Here is a 15,887-nt window from a genome sequence, read left to right on the forward strand (position 1 = left end):
GGACTGTGCAGGTGGCGTGGGTCTGGCAGACGTCGTGCCCACAGGGATCCTGGAGGATGGCGTTGCAGCCGGTCTCCATACAATGGGTGGCCTGTAAATGGAATGATACATGAGTACCATTGTTAACCATTCGGACAATGTCTGTGGTTGATATGCCATAACACCGGGGTGGTCCGGTGTTGTAGAATTATTCCAGACTCGGCCCTCTCTTGCCATGCACCATGCTGGGGAATCCAGTAGAGCTAGTAGCAAGTAGTTAACTGTGTTTCCGGTGACACCGGAGAACAGAAAACTACTGAAGCGGGGTAGCTACTATTGTCATACACCGGAGAGGAGTAGTCCAAGCAGGTACCGGGTGTCGAGATGGGAGAGATCGGGTGAGGCGGCGGAGCTTGGTGACTCCGCCATAACACTTAAACTAAAAGGGAGGGGTAGCTCCCGGAGAAGCACATTGGCTTCGAGAGTAAAACTAAGACGAACACAAAGAAAATTATAAGGTGATAAATGAAATAATGTAAGCCCGTCGGAGGCCGGAGCCTCCTCATAGTCATCAACCCTCAAGGAATCCGGCTATGCCGGAATCCTATTTCCACCAGAGCGGGTGGGAGGGAATGACTGAGGGCAAGGGAATGGCCCAGAGAGCCGAGGGAAGCCGAGCCCACCCGAGCCTGGTGGCCGGCCGAGGCTGGGTAGAGCCGAGCTCCTCCCCTACTCTGGGATGAGAACGGCTGGGTAGCGCCACCCGCACACCGTGGGTCCCCGTGGGGGTCTCCCTCCACCCCCGAGGGGGAACTCGGATCGGTTGTCAACGACAACGTGAGCGAGATATCACCCCACCTGGGTGGAAGATGGTAGGGGGGGGGGGGGGGGGGGAGAGGTGCGGCAGCGTGGTGGCTACTACATGATCGCCTGGACTTCTCACGGTTGGGTGCGGGCACCCACGAGGTGAAGAAGGCCAGGCGAAAGGAAGGCTTATAGGCCAACCGAAGCCGACTCACAGAATGAGATAAAATAAAGTGAAATCTACAGTATACACGGGGGGAAAGGAAATAAAATTAGATGAAGAGAAAGAGGAACGTCCTGGAGGGACTAGGTATGACCAACCGGAGGTTTCCGCTCTAGTGTGGATGTTGATCCTCATGCCCTTTGCACTAAATGCTGAGGGCATGAGTGTTATAAGGATAATCCCTCTGATACATGTAGCTCTTGGTTGGCAGAGCATTGGGTGAGATACAAGAGGAGGAAGCGATCATGGGTGAAGTTGTCCAATGCTTCTTCAGAGGGCTACACACCCCCATCGGCTCTGTTGGTGGCTAAGCCTTCATCTTCCTTTCTCCCTCCGCTTAAACTCCCCCGTCTCACTCTTCCCCCTTTGGGGGAATGTCTCCTTCCCCTTCTTCTCTTGATTCGTCAAGCATAGAGGAGGGGGGTAGGCATGCCGACCCGGAGGTGTGTTTGGGAACTCCTGCTCGCTCCGAAGGGGATCCTTTCTACTAACCCGACTTATGGTCCCTCAGGTACGTCTGGCTCCATGGTCGGGAATTTGCAGCAGGCATGGGTGAAGCAGGGGTTGCTTGGCTGTCCCTCGCTCTAGGGGCTGATGGATCATTTTGCGACAGCCCCTGTGACTCATGGGGTTGAGTCGAGGACTATAACGACAACATAAATGCCTGTGTATGCGGCGCCACCTCATTTGGTATATACCCAGCGCGTAATCTCAGTTATGCCTGCTGTGATAGTGTCTTCAGTGCCGCATGCTTCAAAAGTGGAGTCTTTTATACCTCCTCCTCTGGGAAATGCAGTCCTCCCTCCCTCACCTGGGTATGATCACTCCAAGTTGTCACCTCTGGATCCTCTACCTGTCTCTGTCCCTATGCCTGTTGCCCCTGTTCCTGACCATGCAAGTCCTGCTGTGGAGTTGGCGCCCCCGGTCCGGGCCACCCTGGAGCTTCAGCGGCGCCCTGGATGGAGGATCTGACTACAGTGCTGAGGATGCTTACGAAGAAGAAGTCAAAGAAGAAGCGAAAGGTGTCGCCGTCTTTCTTCTCATCTTCATCTTCATCTTCATCATCATCGTCTCCCTCCTCCTCCACTTCTCCTTCTGAGGCCTCCTTGGCCGAAAAAGAAAAAGGTTGTCTCCCCCTCCCCCAAAGAAATCTCGTTCTGGGACTTCTGAGTGTCTGTCTCTCTGTGTCGACGAGACATTTGGGCCTTCCGCTGGTCTTCCCATTCCTTCGAGAACGAGAACCACCTCGCCACCCTCAGGTCCGCGTAGGGCAGGGACCGCAGGTGTACTCGCTAACGCGGGTACATCTGCCCCTAGGTCTGGAGGTTCCGCCTCTAGAACTGGGACCATCTCGGGTGCTTGTTCGTGAGTTTCTCCGAGTGTACGCTCGCCTACCAGTGAGCGTGCAGCTAGAGTCAACGACGCCGAGTCTGCTCACCATCATGACTCAGGCACAGTGCGGAGGGAAGGTGATCGTCACTCAGGTGACGTTCGCCTTGCTGCTGATCACTCACACGTAGCGATCATTTGGCTTCCAGGGGTGACGTGACGGTCCCGGGGAACCGTGCACATGGTGAGACCGGTAGGAAGTCCCCCGTTCAGTCTTTTGGAGGAGCTTCGGCTTTTTCTGAGACTGTGACACGTCATGAGGACAGTGCCCGCTCTCGTCACACTGGTGGACGCTATTCTTCGCCCGATCGTCGGTCACGCGAGCGTGACATACGGTCATGGCCTCAAGTAGCAATTCCCCTAGCATGAGGGAGTGTCGCTACCGTCCTCAGAGGAGTGCTTCTCCACAGGGAGAGCACCCCTCTAGACCTGTGAACCGATCATCACCGTGGGTTGGTGATCGCTCACAGCCTGCTCCGTCCGTTGGTTCTGCCAACAGACCGATCGGGAGTGTGAGATCTTCCTCACCTGTCCCTTCAACTTCCTCGGGATACACCGGGAGAATGAGGCAACCAGGGGGAACTGTGGAGAGTGCGCTCCTCACGGTTGGGCCACGAGAGCAGACTTGCCCGGCACGGTCTTAGGACACAAGAGGTCATATGTTCATGTGGTTCGAGGAGATCCTAGGGGGTCAGTTGAGGCTTTTCCTTCTGAAGGAAGAGGGTCAAGGGAAGGACTCACCCTGGAAGGACTTGACTGTCCTTCTCCTCAGGACGCAGTCACTCCCGAGATCCAGAGGTCTTTTACAGAGGTCATCGTGCTGATCTCTCAGCACAGTGACCTCGCGGAAGGTTCAGTGGTTGCTCCCTCTGGCCGTCATTCACAGTTAGAGTCGTTCTGGGGTCCTAAGAAGGAACTCAGAACGTCTATGGGGTTACCTTGGTCTTCCTTGTCCGAGGGTGTGTTGGACCAGGTAAACAATCTTGTTTCAGGACAAGAGAGTTCTCTCAGGGCCAACGGATCGGACAAGTTGCTTCCCCCTCCTCTAACTCGTCAGTGACGCCTCAACTTGCCCTCAGAGAAACCACTGCTGACTAAGCAGGTTGATCTGGAGTTAGTACGTCTGACTCCTGGCTTGCCTCTGCAGCACCTTCTGTCGGAAAACCTTTGGTTCACGTAGCAAGAGGCAGCAGCGTTGGAGGCTACCACTATGGCTGCTTTCCAGGCCGTCTCCTGGCTGGATCTGTGGATAGTTCCTGGAGAAGACTCATCCTTTGGGAGACTGCCAGTCTGATGGTAGGGCAATTTCCTACCAGACCCACCAGACTGCCAACCTGTGGACCAACCTGGTTCTTAGGAGGAGGGACGCTGTCCTAACTCGTATAACTAGGGCAGCTGGTTCAAAGTTGGCATTGGGACTTAGAAATGGACCGTTGCTGGGTTCCTCCTCTCTCTTCCCTAGAAAGATGGTGGACGCTGTGGTGGACAAATGGAGAGCTGAGGACAGCGACCGTCTTGTCCACCAGGCAGTTGTTAAGACATCTGGGCCGTCTCGAGCAACTGTGGCTAGGTGTCTCAGAGCCAGGCTGGCTCTTCCTCCACCCCCAAGACTGTCTCTTCATCGAAAAGGGTGCGAGGAAAGACCCAGCCTTTCTCCTTCACTTCGAGAGGGGAGCAACAGCCCCTTCTCAACATTCCTTCTCTCACAGGAAGGGAGGTAAGCGGAAGAGAAAGAAGGGGAAACGCTAGGGACAGCGTTCCCCCTCAGCTGCTGCCATTGGTGGGGGGTGCCAGATTCGGTTCATGATGGAGATAGCACGCTCCGTGCTCGCCTCCATCAGGGAGAACAATTTCATGCTTTCAGTGGACCTAAAGGATGTGTGTTTTCAGATACCCATCCATCAGTCCACCAGGAAGTACCTTTGCTTTATCCTCGAGGGGACGGTGTTCCAATTCAAGGCACTTTGCTTCGGACTCTCAGCTGCCAATCAGGTGTTGACGTGAGTGTTCACTCTGGACCCACTTGGTCAGGATACATCTTTTGAGGTATCTCGATGATTGGTTAGTCCTGGCGAGTTCTCTCTCGCAGTTGCTACGGGACAGAGATAATTTCCTCGACTTTTGTTGCGATCTAGGGAATGTGATAATTTTTTAGAAGTCAGATCTTGTTCCCAAGCAGAGGATAAAGTACCTGGCATGCTGATCAATACAGTAGCAGCACGAGTCTTCCCTGCAGACTCGAGGATCAGCAAGTTGGGGAGGCAGCTCAACTGTTTCTGTCTCAACAGGAACAGGTCATGATCATCACCTGTTGTTTCTAGAGAAGTTAGTTCCTCACGGGGGTCTTCACCTGCGGTCTCTGCAATGGAGACTAAAGGAGTGTTGGTCATTAGGCTCGAGATCCTCAATCCCTCCTCATACCTCTTAGGGAGGAAGTGAGGAAGGATTTAGCCTGGTGGCTGGACGACAGGAACCTCTTAATAGGAGTGGAGTTGCACACTCCCCCTCCGGACATGCTTCTGTTCTCAGACACATCGAACGAGGGTTGGGGTGCACACCTGGAGGAGTTGCTGACTGCAGGTGTGTGGGATCGTCACGACAAGCTTCACATCAACGTCCTGGAACTCAAGGTGGTGTTTTTAGCCCTCCAAGAGTTCCGTGGTGTTGATGAGCGACAACACAGTAGTGGCAAATGTCAACAAACGGGTGCCTGGTGAACCTCCCATTGCATCAGTTGACAGTGCAGGTGCACAAGTGGGTTGCGGCTTACTTGGTAGAGCTGTCAGCCAGATACATTCCAGGCAAGAGGAATGTAGTGCCAGACAAGCTCAGCTGCCAGAATCAGGTGATTTGGACAGAATGGTCTCTTCACCCAGATGTGGCGTAAAGGCTGTTCAACCTCTGGGGGCGCCCAGTAGTGGACCTGTTCACTACCCGGCACAGCAGAAAACTTCTGGTTTTCTTCTCCATTGGCCAGACCCATGGGCAGCTGCAGAGGATGCGTTCCAACATCTGTGGTACAACCTCGAAGTTTATGCTTTTCCCCTGTTCTATCTGATTAGCAAGGTGATCAGCAGAGTGCTGGCCACCACCAGCATTTGGATGATTCTGGTGGCTCCCAAATGTCCTCAGGGTGTTTGGTATTCTGATCTGTTGGCTCTTCTCTCCGAGGCACCAAGAGAGATTCCCGTATGGCTCAAGCTTCTGTGTCAGCCACACGTAGAACAGTACCACTTGGCAGTACAGTCCGTGTCTTCGCAGCTGGCAGTTATCCACCATCTCTTGCGAGCGAGAGGATTTTCTTGCCAAGCAGCAACAGACATGGCAGCATACCTCAGACAGACCTCTGCAGCAGTGTACCAGGGAAAGTGGCCCGTCTTCTGTGGTTGGTGTCGTGGACGGGGTCTGTCTCCGCTCAGAGCCACTCTTCAACAGATCGCGGATATCCTAGTCTTTCTTTGCCGAGGGAAGCTCCTCTCCTTTTCTGCAGTTAAGGGCTATAGGTCTGCCTTGGCCTTGGTCCTGAAGCTGCGAGGAGTGGTTATCTCCTCTTCCATGGAGATTTCCCTCCTTATGAGGAGCTTCAAGAGGTCTTGCCCACCCAGGGAACTCAGGCCTCCTGAGTAGGATGTGACTCGTCTTAAGGAGCTTCACTTGTGAACCCTACGAGCCTCTCCGAGAGTCGTCAGATAGGGATCTGACCCTCAAGACTGTCTTTCTGCGGGCCCTAGCATCAGCGAAGAGAGCAGGTGAACTTCACGGTCTCTATTATGATGTGAAACACTTGAGGGGGATGGGAACTATTACGCTCGATTTCGTCCTGGATTTCGTAGCAAAGACTCGAAATCCTTATGTCCCTGATGATAGATTCGAGTCCTTTACGATCGCCTCCCTAGAGGACTTCAGTGGTAATGATGCAGATGAGATGCTACTTTGTCCCGTTAGAGTGCTACGTCACTATCTGAAGAGAACTCGTCATCTCCGGCGCCTGAGTGTCAACGCTTCTTCGTTAGCACCGGGGTGACCAAGAAAGAGGTGACCAAGAACACTATCTCTTTCTGGCTTCATGAGGCGATCAGGAAAGCATTACTCTTCCGAAGGGATATTGCCCATAGGTCCTTGTATACCTTTTCCTTGGGACCCATGGTGGCTGCTCAACAAGTTATGTAGTTTACCCAGCTCCTCTAACTGGACAGGGTTGCATCTCGCCTTTGTGTAACTGTATGAATGGGTGTGAATGAGAGTGTGACCGGCATCTCCTCCACCTTCATTCTACTCTCTTCCTATGGGCAGAGAGCTGCAGTCATCACATGCTGGAAAGGGAGGTCGATGCAGGTAAGCTATATGACTGAGCTCCATTCTTTCCCTTTCATTAGGGTATAGAAGCATATATCCGTCTCTCCCCTAACAAGGAGGGAAGTAGACAATAGCATGAGACAAACCCAATACTATATATTTGTCATCTTGCTTCCGACTATAAGTTCTTGTTTTGCTATTCATAAGAGGCTATGCTTGCCTCCTTCTTATGAATTGGTCCAGGGGTCTTACCATTGGTCTTGCAGTTCTCACACTGATCAATTGGACAGAGGTTGGATTCCCCCCTTGCTCTTACGACCAGGATGGGAATCTTGGTTGGGCGAACACCAGTCTGTTCACATGACTCAGATTCCTCCCACCAATCAGTGAGTCTTCCTTATGTAACGGACCGAGGGCTTGTATTACGTGTAGGAACAAATCACAATTTTTTAAAAGTAAATTGTATTTTTCCTAACTATACAAACCTGAGGTCCTTTACATATAGGCCCACCTCATGCCACCCCTCAATCTATTCCTGGGCCTAAAGCAAAGTGGAATGTTTATGTCCAGTCGGGCAGGACTCCTGACTATCAGACAAGCAGTTACTGCCTAACTACTACCTTGTTGTTATTCTCTTACGACCGATCTTTCAGCTGTGCTGAAAGTAATTCCTTATGTAAAGGACCTCAGGTTTGTATAGTTAGGAAAAATATAATATACTTTAAAAAATTGTGATGTTTGTAATACTTAATTATCAAACTAAGTGGTTTTTTGTGATAATGTTCCCCATTTATCTGTAATAGCAGGGAACTTGTATCAACTTATAACATTTTTTCTTTTGTGGATCTACTTTTATAAGATGTTACACGGCCAGTAGTGGTGTCACTCTAAGAAAATGCATGTGACAGTTGGTTTTCCTACTTGATTATTAAATGTTACTTTTTCACATAACAGGCTTTGACAAAGTATTTAATTTATATGTACCTGGCTTATATAAAAACTTATCTTTTGGCAAAGTTTTCTTTGAGGTATTTGCTTATATAGCCTATGGTTTTTACCTGTGGCTTATGAGTAGCCTAGACCTGATAAACAAAATCAATAAAATTTACTTTTAAGGCAAACTTATGTAGTAATTATGAATATTTTAATACATTACTACTGTCTTATGCCTAAAATTCATTGCTTTCATTCCCAGCAGTTTGCTTGTGCCCAAGTTAGCCTCTTTTATGTTAGTTGTGCTGCCTAAAGGAATTATAAATTGTTAGCACACGTAATATTTGTGAAAAATACATTTAAGACAAAATTATGGTAGTATTTATGAATACTTTAATATATTACTAGTACTGTCTTATGGATATAAGCATTGTTATGGTTCCTAATATTATACAGTGGTCCCCCTGTATTCCCGGGGGATGCATACCGAACCCCCCCAAATAGTTGGAACCCCTCAAATACTTAAAATTACCTATTTTGTTAGTTAAAACTCCGGAAAACCCCACTAAAAAAATTTTTATCTGTTTTTTTAATAGTTTTATCACAAAAAGTGCATTTTATGATTTAAAAAAAAAACAGGAATTTGTGGGTATTTCTCATAGAAAAATACCGCGAATAGGCGAATTTCCCAAGAATAATGGGGGGATATGTTCCAAAGAAATCTGTGAATGCACGATTCTGCAAATCCGGAGAATGTGAATAAGGGGACATCACTGTACTATACTATGACTACATTTTATGAACAAGTCAGCCTGTATTATGTTAAGTTTGCTAACTATATTGTGATTATAGGTAGTTAGCACCAGGTAGTTTTTAATAAACACTTGTTCCTTTTATCACTACAGAGCTGCTATTAGGTAAGACCTACAGATTAGGTGTGCTGCAGCAAATTACTTGGTCCGTTTTTCACCAGTGAGTACGGCTCATAACACCTATCATGAACACAACTTTGTAGATATAAAGGGGAATATGGTTGGTTATCGGACATGTGTGAAGTATGTAACATTCTCCTGGGAACAAGCTTTAAGAGTGAAAGAACTCACTTTGAAGCTGTGTCTTTGAGTCCTAGGTTTCAGTAAGGGTATGGAAGGAGGAGACTACATCTTTCTGGCAGAACTCCAGCAGAGTGTATTTCCTTCCCCCTCCAAAAGCAGAATCCATGTTTGGGCCAAACGCCTAAAGCATGGGTTCTTAGTACCTCCCAGAGATATCAATGTTATCAGCCACTGAAACTGCCCTTCTGAACCTAGAAAGACCAGGGAAACAGCGCAATTCAGTATTAGGAAAAGCTGCCTTTTCCAAAAATTCTACATGTTCAACTTCAGTTATAGTTTTCCTTTCGTTAATACAATATTTGCCATCAGGAGAATGGTTACACATTGAGGTGTCTTGCCAAGGGTTATGAGTGTTGTAACCATTGAGGCATCATGCCAAGGGTTATCAGTGTCATAAGAGGCAGTTATTGCACCCCATACTACCTTGTGATTTGAAGTTTTGTAGCCTGAGCTGGCCGTATTATTGCTACCAGTCAGAGCTCTGGAAGTGCATAGGCTGTCTTTTAATATCTGTTCAGTTTTCAGTGGAGGTTTAGACAACCTATTCACCTTTTTGTGTTTGGGATGTATATAACAGTCAAACCTCGGTTTTTGTATGCCTCTCTTTTTGTACATCACACTTTTTTTTAACATTTTGGTTTTCATAGACTTTTTTCTACTAAATTTTGTCTTGGTTATCGTACATTTCCTCGGTTTTCGTACACTCGGAAATGCACCATCTGGGGCCTAGCACGTGACCGGACCCAGTATCAAGCTCCGAAACAAAGCATCCCATTTTCTTTAGTGAACCATTCTGCTTTTGTGTTTGTTGTTTTTGTGCTTCTTGTGCTTTTTCATTCGAGTGCAACTGCTAAATAATCCATCATGGGGCCAAAGAAAGGTCCAAGAGTAAAACAGGCGAGAAACACAATAGAATTTAAGAAAGAACTCATAGCAAAGTGTTGGAGGAAGTGGCATGCTGATATCAGTATGAAAATGCCTACAACAAACCCGCTGTTAGTGAATTTAAGACCAGCAGAGGCTGGTTTGAAAAATTCAGAAAACGAATGGGCATACATAATGTGAACACTTCAAGGATTAAAGACATGTTTGCACAGTGGAATGATGTAAGAAAATTTGTGGAGAGTTATCATCCCAACAAAGAAGTTGTAATCTGTGTCTCTAATGACAATGTTGTGTTTAATTTCAGGCATATTTTAAAGAAATGCCAGAGAAACAAATATCTGGACAGTTTTGTTGTGTGACAGGGGTCCAGTAACTCTCAAACTGGTCCCAGTGCCAGTAAAAAACGAAGTGTGGAAGTAACCTCAGATAGTCTCAGTAAAAAAACGAAGAGAAGTAACCCCAAATAGGTCCTTGATACCTGAAGTCCTTCTGGAGGGAGATTCTCCTTCCAAACAATAACCTTTCTTCCTCCCTCTCCCCTCCTCTCCTTCTTCAGACACTAACAAGTGTTTTCCATAAAGGTAAGAGTGATGTTAAATGTTCATGTATTCATTTCATTAGGCATTTATATTTATTTCTTATTGTTTTCTGTATGTAAAAATGTTTGTTTTCTGTATGTAAAACTGTTTATTCCCTATAAAATGTATTTTTGTTAATATCTTTTGGGGTCTGGAACACATTAATTGTATTTACATTATTCCTTATGGGGTATTTCTACAGAAGCAGTCCGCACGGACTGCAAGGAACGTAAATGCGGATACATCCACTAGGGGCGTCCAGTGTATTTCGCCCTGTTTAGTACTGGCCCCTGGGGGGTTAATTACAGTCGTCCGAATAAATATTACTTAAAATTCTTGTTCAGTAGGTAAAACTGCATAGAAAAACTGCAACTGCCATAGTCTAGGCCGCAGCGGATAAGTACTGTAGATCTACCCCTTATGGATATTATTGTTTCGGTTTTCATACGTTTCGGTTTTGTACAAAAAACGAGGTTCCATTGTACCCTGTTCCTATCACTCATGTTTCAGATTGGTTCTTGTACCAAATTGACATATTTGACAACTCTGGCTTTGAGCTTCTCATCAGGTTAAACAAAATACGTATCATGTAAGAATTTTGTAATTACAATTAATTATATTATTATTATATTACTATTAATATATTAATAATATTGAAAATATTAATAAACATACATATACATTTACCATAGAAATTCTCTCATATCAGTAAAGGAGAGAGAGAGAGAGACTTATTATTTTTATTATTTAATGTTATTCAATTTGCACATAAAAGCTTCAAATCTTATAAGTTACATAAAAAATTAAGCATAAATACTTTGCTGCTGTCACTGAGGGATGCAGGGTATGACTGATTCTCATGCTTGAAGAATTCTTGCAAGTCACACTGTCTGTTCTGGCTTGAGATGAACAGTCACAAGAATAACTGACAGTCATCTTTTAGGACTTTCTCCTTAGAAATTCCCTCAGCCTGTTCTTGATTGGATGATAGAAAAGACTTTCAGCTTCATCCTCTAGCTCTTTCATAAATAATAGGAACTGATCTTTGCCTCGCAGAGTTGCGTCTGCAATGTTCTTTGTATCTAACACCATCAGGTCTGCTGATTCTTCTTTGAATGGGTTACCAATCTCCTGCATCACTGCAGAGAGTGATTTCACCTTTTCAAAGAAAGATTTCTGTGCACTCGGTGTCTGCTCGTGGTGTCTGGTGCTGTATGTAGAATCCCTCATACCAGACATGGCCTCGTATCCAGCTAGTAGACGACTAACTTCAGGTCCAGCGACACTTCACTTACGAAATGCTGACGGGTCTTCTGTCAACCCAATTGCTCCTCCGTCACCTTTGATCACTGCATTATTGTACTCATGCACTTGATCAATTGCCATGCCAGAGAATTCTCTTCTCAACTTGTGGGTGATGAAGTTACCATTGTGAAACTCCTTGGCCACATCTGGATGTTATTGTTCGAGTGACATCATATCTCGGAGGTGAATAGTGATCCACTGGGCATAGTTAACATTGTTAGTTAACATTGTTATTTGCAAAGAAGTAAGGCACCAGTTCTGAAAGTGCTTCACAGTACAAGTTAAAGTCTCCTATTCTGAATGAGCAGATGAAAGTGAATATTGTGAGTTCCATGTACAGCACCAGACTCCAGAATTGGAACTGCGGACTCTCTTTCGTCCATTTTCACACCAGTCCTCAAAAGTTATATCTGATGTGCTAGACTCTTCAGAGCAGAAATCATGATATGCCTTCATCAGTTTGTACAAGCTGCAAGCTGTAATCTTGTGTGCTTGTCTTATCTTTGCAGCACTGGATGCAGACAGGTAAGACTCTGATATACCAGATGAGGCCACCCCTGCTTCCACAATGGCACTGGTCCACCCACTTTCTTGTAGTAATGTTCCTATCAATCTCAGTGAAGCCATTCCTTTATGAAGGCCTCTGAACATGACAACAAACTTGTCCTCTCCATATTCTTGCCACTTCCACTGTATTTGTTTCGCCAGAGCATACAACGGATGGTCAGTAACAATTACAGGTGTCTGCTGTGGGTTCAAAAAAGCCACTGTATCACAGACCTTCTCCATGGCATGCTTGATAGTTGCAACAGAGTGTGCCTGGTCTCGCCACATTGGCATCATTGCCGATATGCTCACTTCAAATGGATGGCTCCTTTTCTGTGGTGCATGATATGCTGAACATGTGATGCTGACTACATCAGCCACATTCTCAGTGAGGAGGACTTCCTCCAACCAAGAATATTCTTCTTTCAAATGTGACCTGATCAACTCTGGTGCTAGTAAGGATTGGCTTGCAACTGGAGGAGGATTGGGGTTTTTAGTATGCTGGTCGAATATTGGTGTATGCTTCTGAAAGCTCTGGAACTTTTTTAACCTTAATTTTTTACTCTATATCTAGTTTGAGTGGCTCACTTTCATCACCAGGATTTCCTGTGTTTGGATGCTGGAAAATGGACACACTTGTACCGTGTAAAGATGTTTCAGTTGTGAACAAATTCTTTCTCAAGACTGGGGGACAGATTACTCCATCTTCCAAATACTGTGCAACAACTGCTTCTCCTAACTGTGCTGAGATTTCTAGGACTCAGTCATATGATATGCTGAGCCCATTCTCATGGAGCATTTCAATTATGTGTCTCTTCATCGTCTTGGCAAACACATACAGGCCCATGTAGACTGCAAAATGTGGCTCCCAGTCCTTGGAATGCCTGTGGACATCCGTTCCTTCCTTGTATTTGGCGATGCAGTTGTACTTTAGAAGTTGTGATGTAGCAAAGTCTGATTTCAAAGCTCCATGATGGAGTTGGGACTTGTTGTCTGCACCATGTTCGATCCTCCACACAAACTGAAGCAGTGATGGTGGCACAGCCTGTTCTAAGTCGTTGTCATGAAAATAGCTGCTGAAATTCGACTTCTGATGGAGCATGTCTCGTCTTATTATCCCAGCGACTTTTGCTAGATGGATCGCTTCACCATAACGGGATGCTTCTGATAGGATTGAACCTACATCAGTTTCAACAGCCAACAGAACTTCTTGTCCTTGGTGATTAGCTTGCAGCTGTGGAATGTGCAAAAGCAGCTGATCCTTGAGTCGAGTAGGATGAACATCAGGCGAGTCAACACCAAGCTGTTCCAGCCTCTGCTTGTAAAGTTTGGTCAAATCAGCAAGCTTGAAAATCGGTGGCCTCTTGCTGGCATTTTTCATCTCGCAGATGTAGGTGACTAGTTCAGAGAAAGCTATTGGATATGCATCCTCCCAGTGTTCCTGTGCTTTTACTTGCTCCCGCACCTTTATGTATGCCCGTTGTCAGTTATAAAATGCCACCAAACAGCCAGGGTGATATTTCACTTCTTGGGCTACAACATCTGCACTTAGTTTGGTGAGAAATTTTGTATTGCTGAGTGTTTTGGCACATTCATTTATTCTCCTATTCACTTGCATTGTCATTGCTTCTCTAAGCTCCCCTACTTCAGTTTACCAGAAGAAGCATTCTTTTGTTTTAGTTTCTTGGAGCTTTTGTGGAATCTTACTTCTATTGCCCTCATCACTAGTACCTATATGACTTGCTCTTTTTTCACCTCAGTGTAACTTTGTGTTGTTGAACAGAAGCCTGCAACTCTCATGATATTGTGCCTTATTTTTTCTCAACGTTTCCTCTATCCCAGAGCCTTCGTCAAGTCTTGCAGGGTCTAGCTTGAGTGGTATCGCATTGAGTGAGTGAAACAGAGGAATATTCTTTGCCAGGTTTGTATATCCATCATCCCCTCTTCTGGCAGGATTGGCCTGGGGAGATTTTAGATCTTCTTTCTTAACCTCCTGACATAGGCAACACCTTGCCCAGTCTGTTTTCCATGATCGTCAAGTAGAGTTTGCATCCATGATTATGATGATGTTCAGGGTCGAGGGTTTATCCTTTTACCACCCTGTACATGTAATACATAGTATAATAGGCCTCTTATGTCCTGTAATATACAATAGGTACTTTCCTGTATGGGATACAGCTAGGTTCTTGCACTGTGCCATACACCTAGTCCGATCGTTCATCCAGTGTCATAAGTCCCGTGCGATCTGTAAACCATCCAGATAACTAAAACCCTGTTATCCTTGGTTTGGCTCGCCCGCGCCGTCACGTCCTGTCCATTCAGGTGCGGCTGCCTAACTGATTTGGGGTTGGTTAGGCAGCATTGAGGACACTAGTAGGTTGTTGCAGTATGATTCCAACAAAAAGTTCCTACTTAGCTGACACTGAACCCCATGCTGAGTTTCACAGCAGTGATGTCACCAATGTGCCTTGGTAGTGCCCAACAATCACTCCTTTAATACTGTGCCTTAACCATGTTATAAACTAGAAAATATACATCAGCAGGCTTAAAATCACAGGAATCCACACTTAGATCATGCATTTCGGGCAACTACAAATATTTCTAAGCAAAACATCAACTTCGGGTGGTTATTTTGGCGTCCATCTTAAAAAATGGCCGCCATTTTGGATTTTCAATTGGCCAATCGGGCAGATTAGTATCCCTCGGAGAACAGTTGTGCCAAATTTGAAGCTTGTATCATCATTTTCACGATTCTTCTAAAAAATTACTCTTATCTGCCCCACTATTTGCCATCAGGAGCTCGTATTAGTGAGCTAGGTTCTCTTAGAAGACTGCGCTACATCACTATGGCTAACCATCATTTATTAATTATTGGTGTCTGGCCATCATTCTTGGCCAAGAATGAGAACCTTTTAAAGAGAAAATCTCTAATTCTGATAAGGAAACTCAGTTTTTCAGATAAAACATTATGCCCAGTTCAAGCACTTAAGTTTACCTAGAGGTCATGTCAAATGTGCCAGTTGGTCTGGTTTTCCTACACCCTAACAAACAAATCACTCTCTCTACATGGGCTGTGAATTATTTTAGTGTCCCTTCTTAAAAAGGTAGATCCTCACTCCTTTCCTAAGTTGCTTGACATCTGGAAGGTCATTTATCGTTGGCTGTCGTTGGGAATGTTTCTTTTGAAGAGATCTCCGAGTATACAGGGTGGTCATCAAAGGCAGTATTCTTAAAACATTATTGCCATGAACTTGAAAAAATTCAACTACACTGTGCATCAATAGGTGTTATGATAAGTCCTGACCCCATAGGTACTTTGGCAGAAAACCATGGGTCTTCATGATGTGGTGGTTATGCTAAGATATTTTTGGGAAAGTCACAACAATACCACGACCGAATCCGGCATATTTAGGTAAGTCACTTTAGAATTATGACTTTATAGTATTTGTAAGTTCATGTGTTTTTTCATGTTCTTTGTTGCCAAACCCTATGGGTATCTGTAATAAAGAATGTGGTTGATAACTTGTGACTTGACCTTGGACCGAAAATTTATCTGTATTGTTGCTATTCATTTTTGGGAGTTAAAGCATTCCATCACCTGTTAATTTCTTTTGTAAGCTCCTTTGAGGATGAACAGTGGCTACGTTATCAAAAACAGGTTTTAACATAGGAAAAATCTAATTTTGGTAGCAGCTGTGAGCCCCCAAACCCACCGACATTGCTTGACGAAAATGTATGGGACTGGGGTGAACAATTATCGTGCGCAGACCTGAAAAAGTAATGAGGAAAATGGCCAATGTAGAATGCGCTTTTGCTATATCAGTGTGTAAAGGA

At 45.6% G+C, this 15,887-nt stretch overlaps 1 protein-coding gene across 1 annotated transcript in view; it reads left to right on the plus strand.

Annotated features, from left to right (window-relative positions):
• Positions 1–15,887, plus strand: part of LOC135216777 (uncharacterized) — a 323,230-nt gene that overhangs the window by 261,478 nt on the left and 45,865 nt on the right. The gene's annotated exons all lie outside the window — the stretch shown is intronic.

The sequence above is a fragment of the Macrobrachium nipponense genome, chromosome 6 (assembly GCF_015104395.2).
Source record: "Macrobrachium nipponense isolate FS-2020 chromosome 6, ASM1510439v2, whole genome shotgun sequence".
In the NCBI taxonomy this organism is placed as follows: domain Eukaryota; kingdom Metazoa; phylum Arthropoda; class Malacostraca; order Decapoda; family Palaemonidae; genus Macrobrachium; species Macrobrachium nipponense.